This window comes from Rhamphochromis longiceps, linkage group LG1, assembly GCF_057381845.1.
Source record: "Rhamphochromis longiceps isolate RC_006_pf linkage group LG1, R_longiceps_female_GT1.1, whole genome shotgun sequence".
NCBI classification, from domain to species: domain Eukaryota; kingdom Metazoa; phylum Chordata; class Actinopteri; order Cichliformes; family Cichlidae; genus Rhamphochromis; species Rhamphochromis longiceps.
Window position 1 is genome coordinate 10,476,811 of NC_140557.1, and position 25,961 is coordinate 10,502,771.

Consider the following 25,961-nt stretch of genomic DNA (forward strand, 5'->3'; position numbering starts at 1 on the left):
AATATATTAAACATCAGACATTAAATTGTGTTTAACCTGCCAGGTCCCTACATTTTAAGTGGGTGGAAGTGTGGACTTCTAAGTCATTGCAACACCTTGATCCTTGCCTTTTAATCAAGTGCATTTAATTAGCGACACCTGGCTGCCATTTCACCCGCTCTTAATTTGTAAGCGTGTATTTCATTTTTCACAGGTATACATAGAGTCATGGGAAAACTTTCTTGTTCACACGGACATATGTGTGAAAATCGCTACTGGTTACAAGGACATACAAATATAAGTAAACACGGTTTAATTATCCTGACCACAGGCCCCGGACACATAATTGCCATTAGCTCATATAACTGTTTATGCAAGATTAGACACTGCATGTGTCTTTGAAAGCACGCAAAGTTTTTATTTCATGTGCCATTTTTGCTTTTATCTGTTACTCAGACATGCTGAGTTAGCCTAGATCGACTGTCATGTTATACTCTATATAAACACCATGCAGTGTTAGGGTCATTACTCCAAAAAAGTAATGTTTTGCACATTGCTCATTACTTTTATTAAAAGTAATGGAGTAGGTTACTTAATTATTCACTGAAGAAAGCAATTTCTTACACTACTCACTGAATTTCTTTTGCGTTTCTCTGTAAAATCACCTGAAATGCACTGTCATGTAATTACCAGTTAACAATTTAAACCTGAGGCTACCGCACCAACACAAATCCCCGTATTAATGATGGCATACATACAATCTTTTAGCTTTTCTGTATAAACACAAACTGACAGCACAAAGGAAACTTGAACAACAGCCCAGTAGCTTTCTAGTAGCTTTAAAGTGTCTAACTTTAAAGACATTGCCATTAGCTGTTGGCTGGTTTTCTGCTAGCATCCTGTCTGTGCAGATGCTTGATGAGGGCTGAAGTTGCGTTAGCAGCATTATGCAGCTATTACTGTCCTGAATACAGTCTGCATTACACCATCACGCGCTTGTCCTTTTGCCCAGTAAAAATAAAAGTAATGTCCATATCACCACTACTGAAAAGCTGTTAGACTGCTTGCTGTTTTTCTCCTCCTTGCTCTCTGCACAGGAACTGAAATCAGGTGACTGTGGTAAGCGCACAGAAGGGAAAAAAAAGTAATGTGATTACAGTAGTGGGTTACTTTGGAACACATTATACCCAACACTGATGGCATGCACGATACAAAAATATTCAGGAATCACTGACAGATGACAGTTATAGCATGCATTATTATGAGGCGATTTAATCAGATAATTTACAAAACATTCAAACAACTTTATAATCATACCACATTTTCAAAATTCCAATTCCAAAGCAAAAATACTGTACAGCAAAAAATGTATATACATATTAAGGCCAGATACTAAATTTGGGTCTGGGATCCTGGGCATGTACACACTTTTTCCATGCAGCGACATGTCCTTGTAACAGAATGTGAAGCGATATTTAAGTGTAAGCCTGGTGCCTGCACTGTGTTTGCCAAGTGCTTTTTCAAATAAATCAACTCAAAATTATAATTCTATACTAATTACTTCTGATTGTTTAATTATGTAAAAATCTTTGAAACAGGAGATTTCTGCAATAAAAACAAATGGATATAATTTTAGGACATCATTTAGTTTCATATTCTGTGATGAAGACTGATTTTTTGAAGAAAATGCTATAAATTCCACTAATGAAATGGGTAAAAAAAAAAAAATCCAGTTTATGTCCTTTTGGTTTTCCCTTCTATTAGAAATAATTGTCTGAGAGATTAAATGTACACATTTTCAGTTTGATTAGTTGCTACAGTTTGATTAGGAGCTCATGTCCTCAGGCAATTGGCCTTAAGGGTAGGAACGTGGACTGGTAACCTGACAGTTTTGCTTTCAGTTTTGCTTTCATGCTGAGCTCTCTCCTCACCACCACAGACCAGTACAGCATACACATTATAGCAGATGCCACACCAATCCATATGTCAACCTTCTGCAGAGGTGGGAAGTAACAAAATTGTTGTTTTCTGACTACTTTTTACTTTTACCCCTACATTTTTAAACAAATATCTGTACTTTATGCTTTAAGTATCTCTTTAAAAAGAGATGACGTGTGCCAAAGTTAAAAGTAGGATGGTGGGTCATTTCAAATGCAACATTTCTATCAGCTCAACAAACATCAGCAAACACACAAACTGTGAGCAGTTTGTCACAAAGTGTGTTGCTAGCTAAAGGTTCAGCTGCTGTATTTCACAGGGAGAGAAAAGAAAGAGAGCTAACTTCACTCAGAGATGGAGAAAGCTAAGAAAATTAGGACAGGAGAGGAAGAAGAGGGGTTAGATTTAAAGGAAAGGACTGCTCAGTGGGATTCCATACACTGGAAATGTAAAGCTTACATTAAGTCCCTATGTTTTTAAGTCAGAAATTGGGTCTGTACACATGACATTATGTTTTTTTTATATTGTGAAACATGTTGCAAATCAAACTGGGGTAGACTAACTGCTATTTAAAGGCTACATGAAAATATACAGATGAGTGCAGGATGAACAGGTTAGATTGCTGTACTGTGAAGGAGTTAAAGTAAAGAACAGTATGTGTGACTGGTGGACAGTGGCTGTGGTTTCATGGTCAGAGTTATGTCACATACAGTGCAGCAGAGATTCATATGATTTTTAGCTGCTGATATTACTTTATCATTATGTTAATACAGCACAAGGTTCAGTTAGCGTTGCACAAAAATAGAAAAATCCTCCAAAGAGATACTTTTTACTTTCTTACTTTAAGTACATTTCAGAGGCTGAACTTTATTAGTTTTACTTGAGTAAAGAAGTAGAACCAGTACTTCAACTTTTATTTTAACAGTAGTATTTATACTTCTAAAGTATAGAATCTCTGTACTTTTGCCAACTCTGATCTTCCGGTCACCTCTCCCCTCACCCGTGAACAATATTCCAAGATACTTGAATTACTCCACTTGGGACTCCAACTCCTCCCTGAGATAGAGAGAGCACCTGTTCCATCTGACCATGTTCTCAGACTTGCAGGTACTAATACTCAAACCAGCTACAGTTGGCTGCAAAGGTGCCCTAGTGTAAGCTGGAGGTCACTGCCTAATGAAGCCAAAAGAACCACATCATCTGCATCATCTGTGAAGAGCGGAGAGGGAGAAAAGGTGAGGAGCTCAGTATTTGGGAAGGGCTCAGAATATAATGACTACTTACCACATCAAAAGGAGCAAGCTGAAGTGGTTTGTGCATCTGACTAAGATGACATCTCCTAGATGAGGTGTTTCGGCATGTCCTAGCAGGAGGAGGCCCTGGGGCATACCCAGGACATGCAAGAGAAACCATTTGGATTCACTGGCTTGGGAACTCCTTGGTGCATCTCTCCTTGGTGTTTCTCCTTGGAACAGGAGGAAGTGGCCAAGGAGAGGGACGTCTCTGTTTAGACTGCCCCTACAACCTGGATCTGGATAACAGAATAAGTGATGAATGGATGGAGTTTGATTAAGACTGGAATGATCTGGCATTTTTCCTTCTCTTTTCATGAAAATAAGGTTTCATACTTTAATCATAACAAAAGCATAACAAACCAGTGTCACAGCAATATGTTTAACACATACAACCACACCATAAAAGATATCAGTTTCACAATAAATTTACTGCAAGATGTTAAAAACAACTCTGTAAGGATAACAACCTAAAGCTTAATTATAATGATGGAATGACATACATATAATACACTCAGTCTTATTAAATTTTATTTTTATATTAAACATTTTTCAGTTGAGCCAATAACATCCAAACTTTATTTAGACAAATGTGAGAAGGATAAAGTTTGTGTATGCGCTCTTAACCCGGCATTTAAGTAACTGGCTTCACATCTGGAAATGTCTTTGCCCAGATGAACAGCCTGCTGTGAGCATTTACTGCCCGTGACATGTTTGGGATAATCTACCTAAATTTCTGGTTTTGGATATAACTTTGTTCCCATTTCTCACTGAATAAAGTTAGCACATCCTTCAAGAAGTAATCTTTTTAGGTTATGTTCACTATATGTGCAACCATGACAGTTTTTTCTGACCGAATTCTAACCCTGGACACGTGTATTATGTGTCAAAGTGTTTGAATTTGCCTTTGGTGTGAATAAAATTTACTCATATGCAGCAAATCACCAGCCATGTTTTCATCATTGCATATCTATACTGTTATTTTTTGTCTGCTACAACCAGGCCCTCTGGTGTCCCTGTAGGATATGGGCAGTAAGTTTTGTACTGTATCAGACCCAGTCAGTAGAAATCTCCTTCTAGTATTAAGCTGGGAAAGAGCGACGCAGGGGGGAGGTAGAGATGGGGTGGGAGGAGAATGGCCCGCAACCACACTGGGTTTTGGTGGCAGAGAGAAGCTGCAGGCAGTGGCATGGACTCCCTAACGGCGTCACCCCACTGATCCCGCAAATTTGGTAAACTTCATGGAAATTTAATAAGTGCCGCTGCTTTGTGTTCACCCACAGAGACCAGGCCTGGTGCTGGGAGGCACATGTGTGATGGTTTATCCACAGACACTCGCTGGCCTGTTTCTGAGGCAGACAGAGGAAAGTCCCTCTTAATGCTGCGTCTTTCAGAGCTCGAGAAGGAGCTGTGACCCCAGGGGCTGTGCTGCTTCAGCCAATATAGACTCTGTACATCCTGAGGGGGAATAATATGTGGGGATGGTCCGGGTCTGTTTCATTTCCCCTCCCTTCTCTCTTTTTCCCTCCCTTCAAAGGCTCTGCTCAGCTGCTCCTGCCAAGCTACAGAGCTCTTTAAGTTAAAAGGACAGCGATACTTATTTGAAATCGCTGCCTTTGCTCCCTCGTCTCTCCTTTTTTCATGGGCTGGCTTCTGCTGCCTGCGCCACACTGGGCAGTGCTCTGCCATGACAACTAAATAGGCCCCCTAATACCACTTCATAAAGCCGAGAAGTATCCTCCAGGCAAGGGGTTGTAAATTAAAGGCATAAATGTTGCCTTCATGGAAAGCGCGAAAGAGTGAACCCTCCACTAAAATGACAGAAATGACTTAACAGCCCAGGCTAAATGATACCTTAACCAGGCATAATTTATAGCCATATCCATGGTGGGGAATAAATCGATGTCCTGGTTATGAGGACTGCGAACAGAGAACATGTTGCTATGTGCATGTGCTATTCAATGTGTGTGTGTGTCAGTGGGGACTTATAAGCCTAAGTAGGATGATATTAGTCATTGGATGACTACATATACAAGATTTTATTTTCTTTGTTGATCAGTAGTAGCTTTTTGATACATACAGTGGGGCAAAAAAGTATTTAGTCAGCCACCGATTGTGCAAGTTCCCCCACTTAAAATGATGACAGAGGTCAGTAATTTGCACCAGAGGTACACTTCAACTGTGAGAGACAGAATGTGAAAAAAAAATCCATGAATCCACATGGTAGGATTTGTAAAGAATTTATTCGTAAATTAGGGTGGAAAATAAGTATTTGGTCACCTCAAACAAGGAAAATCTCTGGCTCTCACAGACCTGTAACGTCTTCTGTAAGAAGCTTTTCTGTCCCCCACTCGTTACCTGTATGAATGGCACCTGTTTGAACTCATCATCTGTATAAAAGACACCTGTCCACAGCCTCAAACAGTCAGACTCCAAACTCCGCCATGGCCAAGACCAAAGAGCTTTCGAAGGACACCAGGAAAAGTATTGTAGACCTGCACCAGACTGGGAAGAGTGAATCTACAATAGGCAAGCAGCTTGGTGTGAAAAAATCAACTGTGGGAGCAATCATCAGAAAATGGGAGACATACAAGACCACTGATAATCTCCCTCGATCTGGGGCTCCACGCAAGATCTCATCCCGTGGGGTCAAAATGATCATGAGAACGGTGAGCAAAGATCCCAGAACCACACGGGGGGACCTGGTGAATGACCTGCAGAGAGCTGGGACCAAAGTAACAAAGGTCACCATCAGTAGCACACTACAACGGCAGGGAATCAAATCCCGCAGTGCCAGACGTGTCCCGCTGCTGAAGCCAGTGCATGTCCAGGCCCGTCTGAAGTTTGCCAGAGAGCACATGGATGATACAGCAGAGGATTGGGAGAATGTCATGTGGTCAGATGAAACCAAAGTAGAACTTTTTGGTATAAACTCAACTCGTCGTGTTTGGAGGAAGAAGAATACTGAGTTGCATCCCAAGAACACCATACCTACTGTGAAGCATGGGGATGGAAACATCATGCTATGGGGCTGTTTTTCTGCCAAGGGGACAGGACGACTGATCCGTGTTAAGGACAGAATGAATGGGGTCATGTATCGTGGGATTTTGAGCCAAAACCTCCTTCCATCAGTGAGAACTTTGAAGATGAAACGAGGCTGGGTCTTCCAACATGACAAAGATCCAAAACACACCGCCCGGGCAACAAAGGAGTGGCTCCGTAAGAAGCATTTGAAAGTCCTGGAGTGGCCTAGCCAGTCTCCAGACCTCAACCCCATAGAAAATCTGTGGCGGGAGTTGAAAGTCTGTGTTGCTCGGCGACAGCCCCAAAACATCACTGCTCTCGAGAAGATCTGCATGGAGGAATGGGCCAAAATACCAGCTACTGTGTGTGCAAACCTGGTAAAGACCTATAGTAAACGTTTGACCTCTGTTATTGCCAACAAAGGTTATGTTACAAAGTATTGAGTTGTATTTTTATTATTGACCAAATACTTATTTTCCACCCTGATTTACAAATAAATTCTTTACAAATCCTACCATGTGGATTCATGGATTTTTTTTTCCACATTCTGTCTCTCACAGTTGAAGTGTACCTCTGGTGCAAATTACTGACCTCTGTCATCATTTTAGGTGGGGGAACTTGCACAATCGGTGGCTGACTAAATACTTTTTTGCCCCACTGTAGATATGCATTCACAAGTCTGTAAAGGACAAGTATTTACTCACTAGGTGATATATTTTCTAAATTTGTTTTAGAAGGCAAAAATGGAGAAGGTATTTCATTTCCAGACATTGTCAGTTATTCCTCTCCATCACAGCCATTTAAACAGTTTTGTCAGTCTCATAAACTGCTCAGCTGTCCCTCTCCACCATTTTTCCTTGTCACTGTTTGTTTTCTAAAAGAGGGACTCCAAAAGAATGACAGTGGAGGAGAAAGACATAAAAAGATTTTGTTTACCTTTCCAAAACACAAGAAGGAAAACAAATATGTTGTACAGCTGTTTATTTAGTCCCATTCCCTTACCAGTTAACAGGCCGAATGCAGGCACCTATTGCAGTAAGATGACAAGAGATGAAGATGAGTCAAGGAGCAGTCTAAAAGATAAGAGCTTTCTTTCACTGTGTTTCTCTGTCCTTCTTTCTGTCATTTCAGTATCTCTCCTTCTCTTTTTTGTTTGCCACGTATGATGATGCGATAAGGCTGCTAAGCAGATATATGCACCCGTCATTTACGCACCAGGCTGTCTGTAACAGAACAATTCCTCAATTCATTTTTCACATCATTGTTTTCCCCTTTTTAGCGTGTCACAGAGGTCTTGCCTTGTGGGTGTTGTGACGGTGGGGGTGAGATAGGAGGGCAGACAGGCGCAAAGTGGAAGGATGCTGGGCTTCTCTAAGGGGATGTTTGGCTTTGTAATTTCACCCTTGAAATTCGTGATTACAAACGGGACAACTTTTTTAATTTTCTCTTTTGTCTGGATTCAGCTGGCTGACAGTCTGCCCCAGCAGCCAGGCCTTTTAATCAATCACCTAGATAATCAAATGTCACTGGCTATCTGCTCCATGTAATTACTTTTGCAATTAAAAATCAATCTCCAGTCACCCCATCTAATTAGAGGGATGGGCAGATCTTCATCTAGATTGATTTTATAATACATATTGACTTCAAATGCCATAACATTGCCATATTCTCTCATTTTCATGCTGTGGTGCATCAAAACAAAATGCCAGGGATTATATGGGAAGCACTGAGGGGTTGTTTCAATTCTGCGTACCAGAAAAAGGTCCGTACTCTAGGAAAGGTTCACCTTGCTTGCTTGTCTGTAATGACAAAACTCATCCTCTTAGCTCCCATTGGAGAAAATGGATGTCAAATATACATGACGTGCTACAGCTGATAAAATAAATAAACAAATAAACATGCATTAAATTATAGAAGCAATAGCTTGAACTGTAGGGTAATCATACTCTTCTTCTACAACAGAAAGCAAATCTATTGTAATTGAAATGATTATAAAGGAGAACATCTGTCTCCAATTCAACAATGACATCTTAACACATGTTATCTGAGAGATCAGTCTTAGTTCCAGAGTTGTCCTCTCACGCCATGCATCATGAAATTTGGGCAGCCTGTTATCACAGACATAAACAAAGAAAAAAACAAAAACAAAACTCCATCAGAAACAGCTTATTCCCATGGAAACAGACAGATGTGTCCATCTGGAAGACACCACAATGGCCTGAGTGCGCACTGCTGGGGACAGGCGCTTGACAGGCATGTGTGCACAGTGCCTTACCATGTGTCTTTCTGTCTCTCATCTCCACCTCAGTGCCTTCAGGGAGACTTATAGAACTGACAGGTCCAGTATTGAAGCTTTCCAATGTAGGCTTTTTTAGACATACACACACCATGTGCATACATGTACACAGAGAGAAACAGAAGCAGAAATACATACACAAAAATGCATGCACAGATAACACACACGAACAGGGACAGCCTCGGGGAAAGTGCCACTCATACACACAAGCAAAACAGTGGAGCCTACAGGGAGACATGAACCTCAAGGACTGACTGTGTGCAGAACCTTGAGAACCCCAGAATGCAAATAACAGCTGAAAATGCTGCCACAGGCTTGTAATACAAATATGTACACAGCTAAGTACTTAACTATATTGAAGTCTCTCTTAGTTGATTGAAGCCGTGTCCCTTGTGTGATTACACTGGTTATAATAGATGGTTTCTCCTGTATGATGTCCATAGGTGATTAATTCTGTCCATCAGCTATTTGATGATGAGTGTCCTTCTTCCCCTTGGCTGATGATAATAGAGAGCTCTCAAGTCTGTAGTTGTTACTGGTATAGTGATTAAACATAGATCGAAACTCTTTATAATCCTGGGGAAAAGCAGTCGAGGGGAAGAAGGAATAGACAGCGAGACCGAAGAACAGAATTGGATATTTCACCCAACGTCACACTCAGAGTTGTACCTTTCAAGTAGGTGCTAAAGAGTAAACAAAATATCATGCTAGCTTCCCTTACCCCATGCAGCACCAGTGGTGTGATTGGACCCTGTTAGCCCATTGCTGCCTGAGCCTTTTTCCCAGAGCGACCAGTAATAAGGGCAGGACTTATCATGTGTTGCCTCCAGCCACCACCACCACCACTATAACAGCACACAGGGAAAAAGGAGAACCCACCACTGTTGAGAAGTAATTAATCACCATGGAGTGGGAGCTGTCAAATCCTCAGGTCTTTTGAACTGATAATGCTGCCCACCACAATTTAGCCTGATGGAGATGAGATTTTCTTTTCACCTCTGGCTAGAAAGAACCAAATAAAGTGAGAAAAGGAAAAGAAGAAAAGGTTCGGATGGGTGGTGGTTGGGGAGTGGGGGGTGGAGGGGGGCAGCGAGCCAAAGCAAATATATTTTTTGAACAACAACGGCCAGTGGTGTACTTAATGATTGCCTTGCTCCTCTTAAACCTGACGTCCTTATCAAGTCTAAGTGTCCCAATCAATACGTTTCCTCTCAGGCATTCCTGAAATAGCTCACACATCAACTCACTCGAACAGCACCCCACCCCCCTCTCTCTGTTAAAGCACCATCTGTTATTACAGCCTGATCACTGAGAGTTTCTGCCAATCAGACACATGAACAAGTCAATATTTATTCAGATACAAAAGTTATGTTTATTACAATTCAGTTTTAACCTTGATGTTAGCATATGAGAACAGATTTTTCAGTTTACTGTAGCATTAAAAAAAATAGGTGAATAACAAACTGTTGCATTCTTTAACTCACGAAGTCCTCAAAGGAAAAACAAAGAGACAAATGTCTTTATTTGAAAGTTGGTAAAAATTGATAGAAAACATAAATACACAATGATGTCAAAGCAGATATTAGATATAATGTCACTTTCAGCTGACAATATATCATTTATAAATATAGTGACGTATGTAGTGAATTGCCAGTGTCCTAAAAAAATGGTATTAGCTCAGACACTGAATAAAATCCATGCAACCAGAAGAATGGAATCTCATCATAAGAATATATTTCTGTTTGATGTGAATCGCTTGTTTGTTTTTGTTTTAATACTAGTATTCCCATGGTCAAAGTTCTTTCTGAATGCCGAAGTTCATGACCTCTGATAATCTGTTTTGCAGCGCTGGATGGAGGTGCTAAGCAGTGGTTTTAGCAAAGGCCTGATGGGACTTTGGACGTGCCCCATGGCCAGACTGTGGAATGTTTTCTTAGACTCTTTTAAAAGCGTATTTCTAAAGAGGTTTATTAGTAGGATGGGTGACAGGAACAAATAAGCATGATGGCTCTCCAGAATCCCCATTTGATAAGAGAGGTGAAGCACCCACAACTAGAGGAAGGGGCTGCCATCAAGTGAAGGCAAAGATGAAAGAAAGACAGATGCCCTGGGCAGGCCTGTGTCCTTATCGAGCTAGCTGTGACAGAGTGAGAGTATTATAAGTGTTGAAAGTTCATGCTTTTAATTGTGGGGTAGAACTTCTAAAGCTCTTTCACATACACATAAACTCAAATGTTATGATTTTGTTTAGTCTTCATTACGTGGTATAGTTTAAAATGACCTGAAGAGGTCTTGCACTACTACCCTACGTACTTCCAAGCAGCTATATTTTCTTGACATTGTGCAAAAAGTTTGATGAATAAAAAGTAAAAAAGCAATTTTTACATTTTGCAATCTATATATTTTTTTCTGTTTACACTTTCACCCAGGAAAAAAACACTGCTCTTTCCACCTCTGCAGAAAAATTAGCATGTCAACATGACAGTCTTATTGACATTGAAGATATTTTTACCTTTTGTCCTGACATCACACTCTTTGAAGGTATAACATTCACCAGTGGAGAACAGGTTTCCTTTTTATTGCTGTGACATATAGTCAATACTCAATATAGTTCTTGACACCCTGAGGCCCAATAGCAGTCACTTGTGTATAAAGAGTGTCAGCGAGTTATTTTGACCCCCTACTGTAATCATGACCTTTCCAATAACACAACTCCCCCACAGAGTCTCATTCCCTAAAGGCTTTTCCAACTTAGGCCTAAACTGCATTACCACCAGCCAGCATTCACAGCTCAGCAGCTTCTAAACAAGCTACTCGTGAAACACAGTGAAAAACACACATCCACAAACCCCTGGATGTGATAGGGAAGGACAATAAATGCCTAAACAGTGTACACACACCAACCTGCACACACTCAGCAACACACAAATACGTGTACATGAACAAGGCTTGCATATTTAGCTCAAGGGAACATAACATGTAACCAGCGATATCATGCATAAATGAAAGGGAAAATGATATGGCATGCATTTCATTCTTTTGTAAGATTGCGTCCCCAGGTCATTGACTAAATAATTAGGCGATTGAAGTGACAGATTAAAGGCAGATTGGAAGTGACTGTGAAAGCAGGATAATGTTTCCCTAATCAGCTTGGTCGGAGAAATGCAGATTGTGAAATTTTCCAGCTACTTCCTTAGAAAAATGCATTTCACTTCTGATTAGGGATGATTAGTGTGCTGGTGGAGGAGGAGGGGGTCAGGGCCTTATGCTCTTTGGTTCCTGAGGACAGAGAAAAAGACAGAGCAAGCAATCGTGGAAGGGAGTGGGGTTGGAGGGGCATAGGTGCAGTGGCAGCCCATATACACAGGGAGCAAAGCCTGGAAGAAAAACTGGAAATAGCAGAGCTGGAAAGAGTTAGAGAGAATACAGAAAATGCACTGTCCTCCCAATTCAAAGGGAATGATTTAGGAGTAGATAAGCTTTTGAAAGAAGAGAAGATCACGTAAGAGGAAGCAGAGGATTTCTCTGAGTCCTGCCCCATAAGGCAGGAAATAGCAAAGGGAGATCTGCTTATCACAATGTTTCAACTGGTGGATCATTTATTTACCGGGCCATGACAAATATGGAAGATTTATAATGGCTACAAAGTCACCAGGTAAACTTCTCCAGTTATGCCAGGGTAATAGTTTTTGAGCAGCAGCATTAGAGAAGGTTAAATGTAGAACAGATGTAAAGCATAAACTACAACATGATCAAAGCTAAGGCACTCAAGACAGATACGCCAGCAAATGATGATGAATGACTGTGCAGAATTGTAAGCTGCACACAAATGTAGCGAGTTGCAAAGGTTGAAGCTGGGGGTGGGGGACAGAGAGGGAGGACAGGAGACACTAGGGAGCAAAAACAGTGTCTAAACTCATCGGGATGATCCTCTGCAGAAGGCCTCTGCGATTAAGTTCCTACAGCAGGAATCACAGTTTGGAAAATGTGTAATTGATTTCCCCGAAGGCTTAGAGAGCACCCTGAATGATCCCCGGGATAGCCTTGCCTGTGAAAGTTTGCTTTTCTCCCAGGCTTGCGGCCATATTTGAATGACATCATCATCTTGTGCGCATTTTTACTTTTATCTCGGAAAGATATATTATCCATGTGCTGGGCTCTGCTAGTAGAGATCAAAGGCACCACTCTGTTCAGGCACCATATTAAAGTGAAACACAATTTTGCTACAGAAAAATAATCTGTTTATTTCAAGTTAGATTCTGTTACATACCTGGCTTGTGAAATCACACATAATTCATCTTGACTTTAGTGCTTTTCAGCCAAGAACTACTATTGTTTTCTGTTCCAGGTGATAGAATGAAGAAATGGGGACAACATATGTTGGACATAATACACGTGGACTGTTAGTACTGTAAAAATTTACCTTGAAGATTTACATTTATTCTTATAATATCCAAAGACGCATGCCCAGATCTGCATTCTTCAGTTGCAGTCACTGGGATTGCTGCTCATAGTCTATCAGTGCAGTCACCTTTTTCAACACACACATGTGCATACAACTGCAGACATTCACATCCTCTTTAAAGTCTTGACGGCCTGCCCAGGATGATCTTTCACTAGTGTGAAGCGTCACGGTCAGAGGGAAAACAGACAGAGGGACACATGTTTGTGCACTTCTAAATTAAGTGTGACCACTGTGCACCTCTGAAGCAGGGGCTTGCTTCGGGGGTTATTATGGTGCCTGATAGTAGGGGGGCACTGTGATAATTTGATGTGAACTACCTTGATAAATCACTGTGTTGTAACCTTGGCTTTAGTATCTGTTTATGTCTCTACAAATTGAAACCCCACTGGCACAAGGCTGAGGTAGACCCGTACCCTGGCCCCCAACTATTAGTTCAAGGTGGAGAGAGTTTAGATGGCTGGTCCTAATGTTGGCCATCTCCCTCTTGCTGTTTTGTTTCTTCCTGCTGAGGAAGAAAGCCATGGACATGTGTAAGCAATAAAATGAAAGGTCTGCCTTCCACTACAGCCTGAGTGAAAGGAATGCAGAACCAAACTATAAAATAATAATGGGCACTAGGGCAGAGAAGAGGCAAAGGAGGGCTGAAGGGAGGTGGAAAGGGGGTATCAGAGACAGACACATCTGCAAAGGAGGTGGTGTTCATGGTGGTTGTGGATTGGGGGTGGTGGTAGAGCGTTAAGGTGGGGTGGGGTCTTGAAGTTAGAGCCCTCCTATGACCTCTGGACGTGCTGTTAAAGGCAGAGCGTAGCAAGCAGCCCAGGCTGGCACCACATCAAAAGGCTGACAGATGAAGGGCAAAGGCCAGTTTGACCTGGGCGCTAAGCTGCTGCTAAGCCTCTTAAAGCCAGAGGAGAGGTGCAGTAACAGGGAGAGCAAGGCGAGGAGGGGGGCTGAGAAGGAAGGAAGGGAGTAAGTGAGACTAGGAGTAAGGAATATCATTCACAACTCCCTCCTCCTCTGTGATAATCAAAGGAGTAAAAAAAGCCAGTCATGTAGACAGTAAATACAGTTGCACAGAAGTCTGAAGAGATAACATTAAATACCTTGTGCGGAATCATTGCGCGAGGGGCAAACTTAATCTAAAGCTAGTAAACCAACATCCCTAAAGCCTGTTTAAAGCAGGTTTTCATAATCACCGAAAATAAACTACAATCAGGACAATAAGACAGACAGATGGAGTCCTGAGGCATTTATCTGCTTTAAACATTTTCCCTTAGAAGCCACCAACTTATCATGAGCTTGTCAACACAGTGACACCATTCTTTCAAATGAAACGCTAATGCGCTGATCTGAGCACACAGCGCCAGTATCTGTTCATGAAATCTGAGGGTTGATCAAAAGGTTTGGTACATCCAGTTCAGTGTATACCTCGGCAAATAAGTGGAAATCATCACAAGTACTCACATAACAAGGATACAAACACAGTGGAGCTGTTTCTAACGAGAAGAGCTATGACAAAGCAAAGCAAATAACACCATGAGGGGGGAAACGGCAGACAGGAATGAAGGAGAGATTAAAAAGAGAGAGAAAAAAACAACATGAGAAGATGTAAAACTTTGAAAAAGTCCAACTGATCTCCTCAAAGGAAGAGGACATATCCCATAATGCAACAGGGCAGGAAATGCCTACTGTGAGGATAGGATGCCCCTCTGGATCCCATTAAGGGAATGCATGAAATTAATAGTGACATCATGTTGCTTGGTCAACAAACGCAAGTTGATTGATGAAGACAAACGGCCAGGGTGATAGCCAGTTGTTGGCTTTCCCTAGGAGATGCCATTTTCAGCCAGTCTCTACTTCCAGCTAGTGAAAGGGATATGGGCTGTCTAGGCAGCTCTGTTCCAATGCCACTGCTGTCACTCAAACTCTCTCCGGGGTTGTTTTCAACACTTGTGTAAGGTGACTAAAAGGATTTCAGCTAAAGTCCAGAAAACCCCCCACAGCATACGTATTGGAAAGAGAGAAAAAGAAAAATAATAGTATTTTAAGTTGACGATGGTTTTTGCAATTTCCATATTTTTCCATCACTAGGATTTTGCTAACAAAACAATGTGACAACACTTTATGTACCGCACATGTTCTAGGTGTGCTGTACCACCTCCACATTTCCACATGAAATATTTCTAGAAATTCATCGTGCATCCTGAGTAGAAGCCTTAAAAACTTGATGGTTCGTACAATTAACAATGCCACTCCTAGCCTATTGTGGACATCTGCAAACACTGCACGGGACATTTAATTTTCAAAGATAGATTAATACATTAGACATAGACATCTACAACATTATAATATTACATTTTCAATGCTACAGTTTACTTTTTTACTTTCACCTGATCACTGTATTACGGTCACTGTTGCAATAATAACCGTTTGCACACGGTGAAATTCCTTAATTTCATTATATTTAATTTGTTTTAATTTTTCACTGAAGTTTTTCACTAAATAAAAGTGTGTGTGTGTGTGTGTGGGGAGGGGGGGGGGGGGGGGGGGGGGGTTGCATGCCACCAGACACCAGAAACATCATTTTTTCCTTAAGGTGCTGTTTTTCATTGGTATACAACTGTTTCCATTCATCTCAAATTCAATGCAGCTGTTAAAAGAAAAGTTACTTTGATTTAGTAAATATGTCTGCACTTCTAGTGTTGTGAGCATCAAAGGTATGTGAGTAGATATCAAAGCATGCTCCTGGATCATCTATCCTTGGCAGCTAGACTGTACTTTCCATCTCAAGTGTGAAGCAGAGTTTCTGTGTAGAAAGAAATGAGACAGCAAACCTTTTAGCAGCTCCTGACTAAGATGGCCATCCTGTTTTTGTTTTTCTAAGATCTGGTGGAATATTTGCAATTTTCCACTGTGAAGATAACATTTTTTTTTCTTTTTGATTGCAAATTAAAGCACCTACTTTTACAGAATACATGAATGTAACCACCTTGCTCTTTTATTCTTTGCTTAAATCAAATATTTTATAACTACTGTACAGATATGATTAAGAAGTAAGAAGAAACTGTCAGAAAGATATTGTACTTTATTGAATTTGAGAGATCAGAGGAGCTTCAATAACAACCTAGTAAGGAAACAATGCTTAGAAGCTTGCACTTTACTAGTCACTGATAGGTAAATTGGTGCCACCAGTGTGCTGCACATGCTAAACTGTGGCACCATCTGCTTTGAGACCTGGGACCAGAACAAACCGCAAGACAGTAGCTGAAAAACACAACTCAAGATGGCAGCTACGATTGCAAACACAAGCCACAAAGCTACACTGGATCTCAAGGATATAGGACTGAAATATGGAACTGCTTTAGGTGTGACATGGTGACACAAAAATTTGATGACATTGAGCCTCAGGCCAAACAGGATATTGCCTGTTTGGCCAACTAAGACTTTTCGTGCATTTCAAAGATAGCTTATGGAGTAGGTTGGTAGCAAGTTAATGACAATATAGGATGGCAAAGGACTAAACCGCTCCATTTATGTTCATGTCCACATGGTGGTATGGAGGAGCTCACTCAGCCGGTCCCAAAGGTATAAGATGTTCTCAGTTGTAGTTTCATGGACAAATAACAAAGATCCAACATCAGATAAAGGCATTTGGCTCTTCGGAACAGAGTGGGAAGCCCAGTGCAGTGAGAGAAGCTGTCCTTCACTAGCGGAACCATTCTCCACACTTGGCACTGACATGAAAGCAGCTTCTGCTTTACTGAAGTATGCACACATACGTACATACACACATACATAGGGACAAAGACACACATGCACACACACATATACGTGCGTGCCCGCACACCTGTGCACACAACCCCACACACACACTATGCAGGAAGTATGCCTGTCACGGACATGCAGGGAAGGGAGGCAGCAAAAACAACTTTCTGTCGACAAGAATAAGAAAAACAACAGTTGAAAGCGGGACTGCTTGAGAGAAGGAATGCGAGACAAAGGCATTCGCTCCGTCAGAACTCATCAGTCTGCAGAGGGAAAAAATATGTAAGGGAGATGCAACCATATGAACGCTGTCACTGTTCTCTCCGTAACACAAGACAGAAGGGATCGGTTGGTGGAGAGCCAGCGAAACCTTCAGTCAAAGAAAAACAACTAAAAAACAACTTCAACAGAGACATTGGCAGGTTGGCAAGGTTTAAATATGTCTAGAATATCTAGAGGTATCTAGAATACAGGTATACACAACAGTCTGTGGATTAGACAGAAGTGTAAATACAAGACTACAACAAACTTTCCTTAAGTAGGCACTATGAAATGGAGGTGTTTAAAGCTTGGTAATGAGTTTCTTTGCCCAAAGGCACAGGCTTTGCTAAAGAGAAACAGAGAGAAAAGAAACACATTGGAGAGCTCCTCGGTGAAGGCCAGATTACCCTAAGGCCTGTAGAGCCACTCTCCAGAAGAGAAGATAAAAGAGCTTATTAATAGCCCTTAGATTTACATGCACTAAGTGGATGTTTATATTGGAACTTGCTGCTTATGTGTGAACATCCAACAACTGTAAACAGTGCCATTCAGGTCCCATTTCCTTTACATCATTGATATTGTTTCAGCTCACAAAATAGGCAGCCAGAGTTTAAAAAACATCATTCGGGCATTATCTTTTAAGCGGTTCCACAGTTTAGTCTCCCCAGGGCGGTAATCAAGATGCTTCATTGTCGACTTCCTCTTCTGCCTCTTCACGTTACGCTGACTTCAGTATAAACAGCTGAGAAACGGCAGACAGACAGAAGCCTTTATGTTGGCCTGCTCTATCAGACGTACACAAATATAATGCTTATTTTCATGACTAGGTCATTACAAGTTTTTATGTCTGATTAAATAAGTCATGACTTTCTTTGATTAAAAGCAGAAAACAACATTATTTCAACTTGTATTTGCACAACTGAAAAGTCAAATAGTAAGATATGGCCAGCATAACTTGATATCATTGTGAGATGTGCAGTGCTGTTGTGTCCCATTTGAATATTTTAAATTACAAATTATTATATTAAGTGATAAACAACAAACTTAATTTTATCTACTACTTTCTAAGTAAAGGTTTTAGATTAAAAACTTGAATGCAAAGAAAAATAGTTTCATGTCTTTTTTTTTTATTAACTCTAATCACATGAAAGAGAGGTAGTCAAGAGAAATGGAGTTCATGGGGCAACATACTGTAATCCCCCACTGCCTTTTATTGGACAAATATAAAATTAACAACAGTCAGGAGCTATAATGGTGAGCCAGAAGGCTTCCAACACAAATTTCCAATTTGAGGTCAGTTGTACGGTTCTATAAAAGTTTACAGGACTGCTAAAGAAGAGCTGTCACTTTACAAGAAACAAACTTTCCTAATTAATCATTACACTAATAACCCCGATACTTTAATGGGCTTCAGGTCTAATGCATGTTGCTATTAAAGGTGAAAGTGAAGTCAAACTCCAAATTAATGGCTTTTGTCATAAATCAGTAAAAAACCTGCTATTAAAGTTTCCTTTCTGGGGCAGCTAATAAGAAGACTGTAAAAGTACAATGCACACCAAAGAAAAGTGACCTAGCTTTTAGCATTAAATTTTATACTGCCCTTCCACTCGTGTTAAAATATGTAACTTGTCAAAATGTACAATGGGGGCAGCAGCACAGGGAGTGTCAGTGGTATAGCTCACTGATGATCATTAGAACCATTAAAAATAAAGAGAATAAAGAGTGGAGACAGTGTTAAATGTGGAGTGGGGTAATATAAAATTGAAGTACTTTATAATGACAGGACTTTAAGAATATAAGTGGATAAGAAATGGATTTTTTAATTTTTTGATATATTAGACTGAAACCTGTCATATGTAGTAGATCCACTTAACATGTAGAACATGTGGCGTGTGGAGGAGTTAATGGACTGGCTGACACACGCATCATGTTCAGGATTCCAGGTTGGAGTGTTCTCTAAGAGTGTAAGGACAGAGCAGCTTTGTTCTGCCAGAACATCAAAGGGACAACCCGAGCTATTTGAACAATGACTCTCATCTATATATAGAAGAAGTGATGAACGAAGATTCGGGCATGTATGAGGTCACTGTCAGAATACAAGAAACACCCATGCCAACATCCATCAGGTGATGAAAGAAGTGCAAATACTTCCTCCCTGCCAGTACAGGGTCAGTAACTGACTTCTGAATATTGCCTCAGCTAAACTACTAAGAAGGCTAAGTCACCTTTAAACAGTGTCTCTCAATCAAGTCCCACGTTCCCAAGAAAAATAACAAGGTACCTTTTACCTGCAACAGTCCTGTCCATCACAGTAGGGTCACGTCTACTAACATGTGAAACCTTTCCTAGATAAGATCACAGAGAGATTAAGCTCATGTATCAGAGATTAGGCAAAGTTTGTTTTCTCTCATTTGAACCAGGGTGGGGATAGTCCCTGGGCCTACCCCCACAGGCTTAGGCATATTGCCATTAGTGGTGTTTTGTTGACAGCAGGCAACGGTAAATGAGGCCCCACTTTAATCAGAGGCATGCGGGGCTGGTGTCAGAGTTCCCCCATGTCTCTCAGGTGAAAGATGAGCAGGGAGAGAGGTGTTGTCTCCACGTTAATTAAAACTGCTCCCCTCACGCGAGGACTTGGTGTTGCTACCACCAACCCGCCCCCTGAAACCACGACTATACTTTCAGCATAAACACTATCCATTAGCTAAGAGTGCAAAGAGAGGGGGAAACAGCAAGGGGTGTAATTAATCAGACTAAGATCATGTTCTAACCACTTAAAAGCAAGAGGGGGGCATTTATCTACAGGGGAAACAGGTCTGTTCTAGTTTACATGTGAAATGTGTAGTTGGAGGTTATTTTATGAAGTCTTTTAGGAGGGATAACATAAAGGGAGAGTGAATATATATATATATATATATATATATATATATATATATATATATATATATATATATATATTACAAAGACTGTACAAAGGATGTTGGTGGAACTGCCTTCATCCTTTAATTTCTCTTTATCCATGCCCCTCAGCCTATGTCAAAGAGACAGAAGATATTGTCTCTAGTTTGGCTATTTACCCAGAAATCCCATCCTCCACAGCGGCTTCCTGTTCCCTTGAAGTGAGACATCCTTTCCTGGGGGATCAACTGGATGAACCAGACACAGATATGAGGATGCTGCTTTAGCCTGGCCATGCCCAGTTACGAAAACACATTCACGCTGTTCGTCTCAACAGCCCGCCCTGAAACACCAGTTCCATCCCAGCCAGGAGCACCAGGCAGGAGGCATGCTGCAACCATGGTTTGGCTTGGGTGGATGAGACAAAGAGTTTTTGATAGAGGGTGGGTAGATGGAATGAAGGAGGGCAGTCTGGAGTCCCTGTTTCCCTTCCATACAATATGAAACCTCCCAGTCTCTGATGCAAATAAGGTGGTGGAAGCAAAGAGTGAAAACAAGGGAAAACATGAAGGGAAAAGCAGATTGAAAAGAGGAATGGGAGGGGAGGAGGCCTCCTAAAGCACCACAAAAGTGAAGGCCTTTTCAATACACGACAGTAGTGAGTGTCAATCAAGCGGTCAGAATTAACAATGTAAGGCCAGTGCAGGGAGGGCTAATGTCATCTTTGATCCACCCAACCCCCTCAGCAATACTTCCCTAACTCTCCACTTTTCACAAACCCCTTGTGACCGCATGAATTTGACTAGTGACAGCTCGGCATCCTGTAATTTGCCAATTTGCACGCATGTCAAAAAGCCAGACCAGAGTAAAATATGGCCACAAAGTGGGAATAGTCTGAAAGAAGTGCAAGAGATCTGCAACACAGGGGAGGATAATGGAGATGATGGGAGAAACAGCAGGATGAAATAGATTTGAGTGAAGGCTGTTTTCAAAGTGTGTGTGCCTCCTTCATAGTGAACAGTCGACTCTCATGATTTCTACATAACACAGCCTGGTGGGCCTCATTCACATGCCTTGTGTATTTGTCTGTGTGTGTGATTACATGTGGATGATCGGTTTTTATGAGTGAGCAAGAGTGTGTCTTCTTTGACAAGACCATGTGTGCCATTCATCTTTATGAGCACAAGTGTAAGGAGTTGAACAATTCTATCTGCTACTGCTGTGCAGTAAAGTGGGGGATGAGGGTGATTATCCATGGCTGAGCCATTAATCTTGAGCATTATCAACACCTTGCTGGTGCAATCTGTGTTTAAATCCAGGAGTCGATGAATACTTCTCAACCAGTGTTCAGCTCTCAATTATAGTGAAGACAATACAAGAACTATAGCAACTAAAACAATGGTCGAATCATCAAGACATGCCAGGATTTAGAGCTACAGAACAACTTGACCTCACATTTTCCCCAGTGGAAAATTAACTGTATATTTAATGTCCACATGTGCATGTTGAAATACACCCCAGCACACATACACACAAGAAAGAACCATGAAGCCTGTATAAATCTCTATCAGGAAGCCAGCCAACCTCTCTGCCCCTTGCTGGTGAAAACCATATAATAGTCTAAGGAACCAGAAACACATTTTCTGGATAGTTGGCAGCAAATGTCCCATAATGGTTTGGTCTGGGTAACTTTCTAAATGTTATTTTTATTGTGGGGTCTAAAGTGAAGGGGGCAGAACGCCTGGTTGACAAATGCACATACACATTGAAAACCCTATGATGGTGTTCTGTGTCATGTATGTAAAAAAGAACAGAGAGAGCAGATGTGGTGCCATGAAACCCAGCCCACACAAATGTATCCAGACAACCAAATTAAACATGCTGCAAACCGTTTTGTATTTATGCACAAAAATAGCAGTAGGTCAGCAGTTGTAAACTCTTTCTATTATCATATACACATAAAAGGATGTCTTAAAAAGTCCCCAAAACTATCGAGGAAATATATTACTTGATAATGTTCTTGCTGAGTCTGCCCTTTACACTTGCTTAACAATATTTTACGTATCTAAAACATTCCCAAACACTGATTAACAGCTGACAAAGGGGCATTTACTGCTGCAGGAGATCCTCAAACCATGCGTGAAAGTTAAAATGAGAAGCAATTCTGTAAAACACTACTCATTATGATGGCTATTTACCACATCGTTGTAACTGTAAAGGGTGGACCTTTAAATGTCTCACAAAGTAATCTCGCCTCTTTTACAGTTCACTGAATTCTTTACCGCGTTCCCAAGTGAGCGATGTTAGAGGGTTGAAAGGAGGACAAAGCTGACATTGCTTGTGGCTTTTTAAAGTTGTGTCATTCACTCAGGAATCAGGACATTACAGAGCTATTGATTGTTCAGAGAGTTAAAGTAAAATGGAAAGTGCCTATGTAGAGTATATAAAAACCCAGTCTTTTGAAGCTTAAGCCCAGAACCTATCATGAACAACATTTACAACTTGGTCATGATTGGACATGTGAGAATATTCACACTGTATACAGTAGATACAGCTGCTTTGAAGTATCCACTGCATGCAGAATAATTAGCTAAATGTATGATCCAGAACTTAGAAGGTGCACATGTCCGGTGTTATAATTTGCATAGGACTGGCATTAATGAGTCATCTTCTGGAGTAAGGTCTGTGACTGCTGGTGCTACAGCCTCACACTAGTTTTGCTAAATGATCAATTGTGTTTTCTTGTGCAGCTGTTGTGGTCTACATTTGGGCGAGTGAGTGGATAATACTGACTTTTGAAATACTTTCAGATTGTGCACACATCTCTGGAAAACTGTAACATATGGCTACAAGGGAAAAAATGAGCGTAGTGAACTCTTTTAAATCAAAACCCTTGAGCTGGTGAGTCTACTAATGATTTTGGTAAAGGGGAAAGTCAGGGGTAGGATGTCAGGGTGTGTGGCTATTCCCTGGAAAAACAAATCAAACAAACAAACAAAAGATAAACAAACAAAAAAGATTTGCACCACATATGATGATTTATTAAATGTTTTGTATGCCAGCAGGAAGCCCTATTGCAAACATAAAAAATAAGATGTGTAACATCAGGCCAGGTTGGAATAAGTATGCAGCTGAGGAAATTTAAGTCATGAATTCTAGCAGGTAGACCTAGACAGGTGAGCGTGTTTGCCCCTCTACAACCTTGATAAGGCTAGGTGGAAGAGAATGGATGGTTGTAAAAATGAAGAAGCCATCCGCTAGCTGAGATGCTATTAAGTAACAACATCTGGGTTAGATCATATTGTATATTTGCTGAACATCTCAAATACTCCACTATTAGGCTAGTTCCTTAGCTTTCCATTTGTTTAACTGACATATTGGTAAAGTAGGCAGTCTAAATAATAAAACGTTTTAGGAATAATTCTACTGAATAGATTGTTTCATAACTGCACTTGTAACCAGTTCAAAACCAAACATTGTCCTAATGTGTGTATTTGGGATGAGTAACAGAATTAGGCATGGTGGAAGTTTATGCTTTGTTCACAGTTCTTTTTCTATTTTATGATTTGTCAAAGAAGTGTCTGAGTTTGGAGTTGCCCATGGCTTACTGCTTATATTGGAATTTTTCGGGGACAAGATGGTTGCTTTCCTGCACAGTTGGGTTGAGAATGTATCCTGGCTGTTGTTTGTACTTATGCATCAACACTGGGTGGTGTGTTTGAGAGTGCTCCATCTGGTGATTCTATTTTCCTACTGGGAGACGTCCATGTTCATGTGGGCAAAGACAGTGAAGCATGGATGGGCAGGATTGGGAGGAACAGTCTGACTGATCAGAATGCAAATGTGTTCTCTTATATGACTCCTGTGTCCAATAATAAGTCCATGTGCCACAAGGATACCCTAGGTTGCAGTTGACGATGGATTTTTTAATCATATCATCAGATCTGCAGCTGTAAGCTCTAGACAATCAGGTGAAAGAGGAGCTGAGTTGAGGAGGAGCACAAAACCACCTGGCTGTAGATAATTACCTCCCACGTCTGGCACAACTTTGACAACATTCCGAGGGAGGCTGGGAACATTGAGTCATTTTGAACCCATTGCATCAATTTGTCAGGCTACTGCGCAAAGGTATGGGTGCAAGGTGGTTGATGCCTGTTGTGGTGGTAATTGCTGAACCAGATGGCCGACACCGGAGGTGAAGGAAGCCATCAAACTGAGGGAGTCCTCGCAGGCATTGGCTTGGTTGGTCTGTGGGACTTAAAGATATCTGATGGGTACTGCCAGACCAACTGGAACAACACTTTGGCAATAGCTGAAACAAAAACTCATTGGTGGTTGTAGCTCATGAGGATAAGGACTTTTGGTCTACCTCTAAGCAATTTAAGAAGGGAAAGTGTCCCTCTACTAACTTGCTGTATAGTGTTCAAGGTTCAAGGTTCAAGGTTCTTTATTTGTCACATGCATAGTTATACAAGTATAACACACAGTGAAATGTAGCCTGACACGCTCCTCGACATGTGCAAAAATTGGGGGGGGGGTGTAGAGGAAGAACATTATATATATATATACATATAGTATATACACTGGGTGAGTGTGCAGTAGTAGCAGCAAGCAGGTGAATTCTGTACATTAGTATGAATAGACATCTGACTATTTTACAGGATAGACAATATAAACATATTTAAAATTAAAGGAATTTGAAATGTACATTGTGCCTTGGTTTAGAGTGTCTGGAAGAGAGTCCTGTCTCAGTCAATTATAGATGATGTGAGAGGGCGGGTGTGTGTGTTTAGGGCACGGATGGCTTGGGGATAGAAGCTCCTCTTGAGTCTCTCTGTCCTTGCCCGGAAGATGCGGAACCTTCTACCAGATTGCAGAAGTTGGAACAGTTTGTTGCCAGGATGGGACGGGTCCTTCAGTATCTGCGCTGCTCTAGTCCGGCATCTCCTGGTGTAGGTGTCCTGAAGCGGGGGGAGAGCAATCCTGCAGCAGCGTTCTGCTGTACGGATCACTCTCTGGAGAGCTTTTTGGTCCTTCACACAGCTGTTCCCGAACCACGATGTCATGTTCTGTGTGAGGATGCTCTCCACAGCGCCTGTATAGAAAATCCTGAGGATCTTTGGAGAGACCCTGAACTTCCTCAGTTGTCGTAGGTGATACAGGCGCTGCCTAGCCTTTTTGGTCTGGACCTGAATGTGGGCAGCCCATGTCAGGTCTGAGGAGATGTGGACACCAAGATACTTGAAGGACTGCACCCTCTCCACTGGAGCTCCATTGATGATAATGGGCTTGTAGTCTCTGTGCTGACCCCTTCTGAAGTCCACCACCAGCTCCTTGGTCTTGCTGACGTTCAGCTGGAGGTGGTTGTCCTGGCACCACGATGCCAGATTCTTCACTTCATCCATGTAGGCCGCCTCATCGTTGTTGGAGATGGCACCCAACACCACTGTGTCGTCAGCAAACTTCACAATGGTGTTGGAGCCATGGGTGGCCACACAGTCTGAAGTGTAGAGGGAGTAGAGCAGTGGCGAGAGGACACATCCCTGAGGTGCTCCTGTGTTGATGGTGATGCTGTTGGAGAAGCACCTGCCCACCCTCACCACCTGAGTTCTGCCAGTGAGGAAGTCCAACACCCATGCACACAGACGGCTGTTAAGTCCCAGATCCCTCAGCTTTGTGAACAGTCTGCAGGGCACTATTGTGTTAAACGCTGAACTGTAATCAACAAACAGCATTCGCACATAGTTACCCTGTTTCTTGTCCACGTGGCTGAGAGTGGTGTGTAGGACGTGGGCGATGGCATCCTCTGTGGATCTGTTGGATCTGTAGGCGAACTGCAGTGGATCTGTGGTGTCTGGGATGGAGGAGGAGATGATGTTCTTCAGCAGCCTCTCAAACACCTTCATTACTACCGAGGTCAGTGCAACTGGCCGGTAATCGTTCAGGGATGAGGGTTTGCTGTTCTTGGGCACAGGGATGATGGTGGATCTTTTGAAGCATGTGGGGACCACAGACTTTGCCAGGGACTCGTTGAAGATGTAAG

General features: G+C 41.6%; 1 long non-coding RNA gene across 1 annotated transcript; it reads right to left on the reverse strand.

Annotated features, from left to right (window-relative positions):
* Positions 1–1,051: 1,051 nt before the first annotated feature.
* On the reverse strand, positions 1,052–9,339 carry LOC146678281 (uncharacterized). The gene is made up of 3 exons (XR_014912261.1): positions 9,251–9,339; positions 3,202–3,448; positions 1,052–3,126 (listed from the first exon to the last, which is right to left on the reverse strand). It is a non-coding gene; the product is annotated as an uncharacterized LOC146678281 (long non-coding RNA).
* Positions 9,340–25,961: the final 16,622 nt, after the last annotated feature.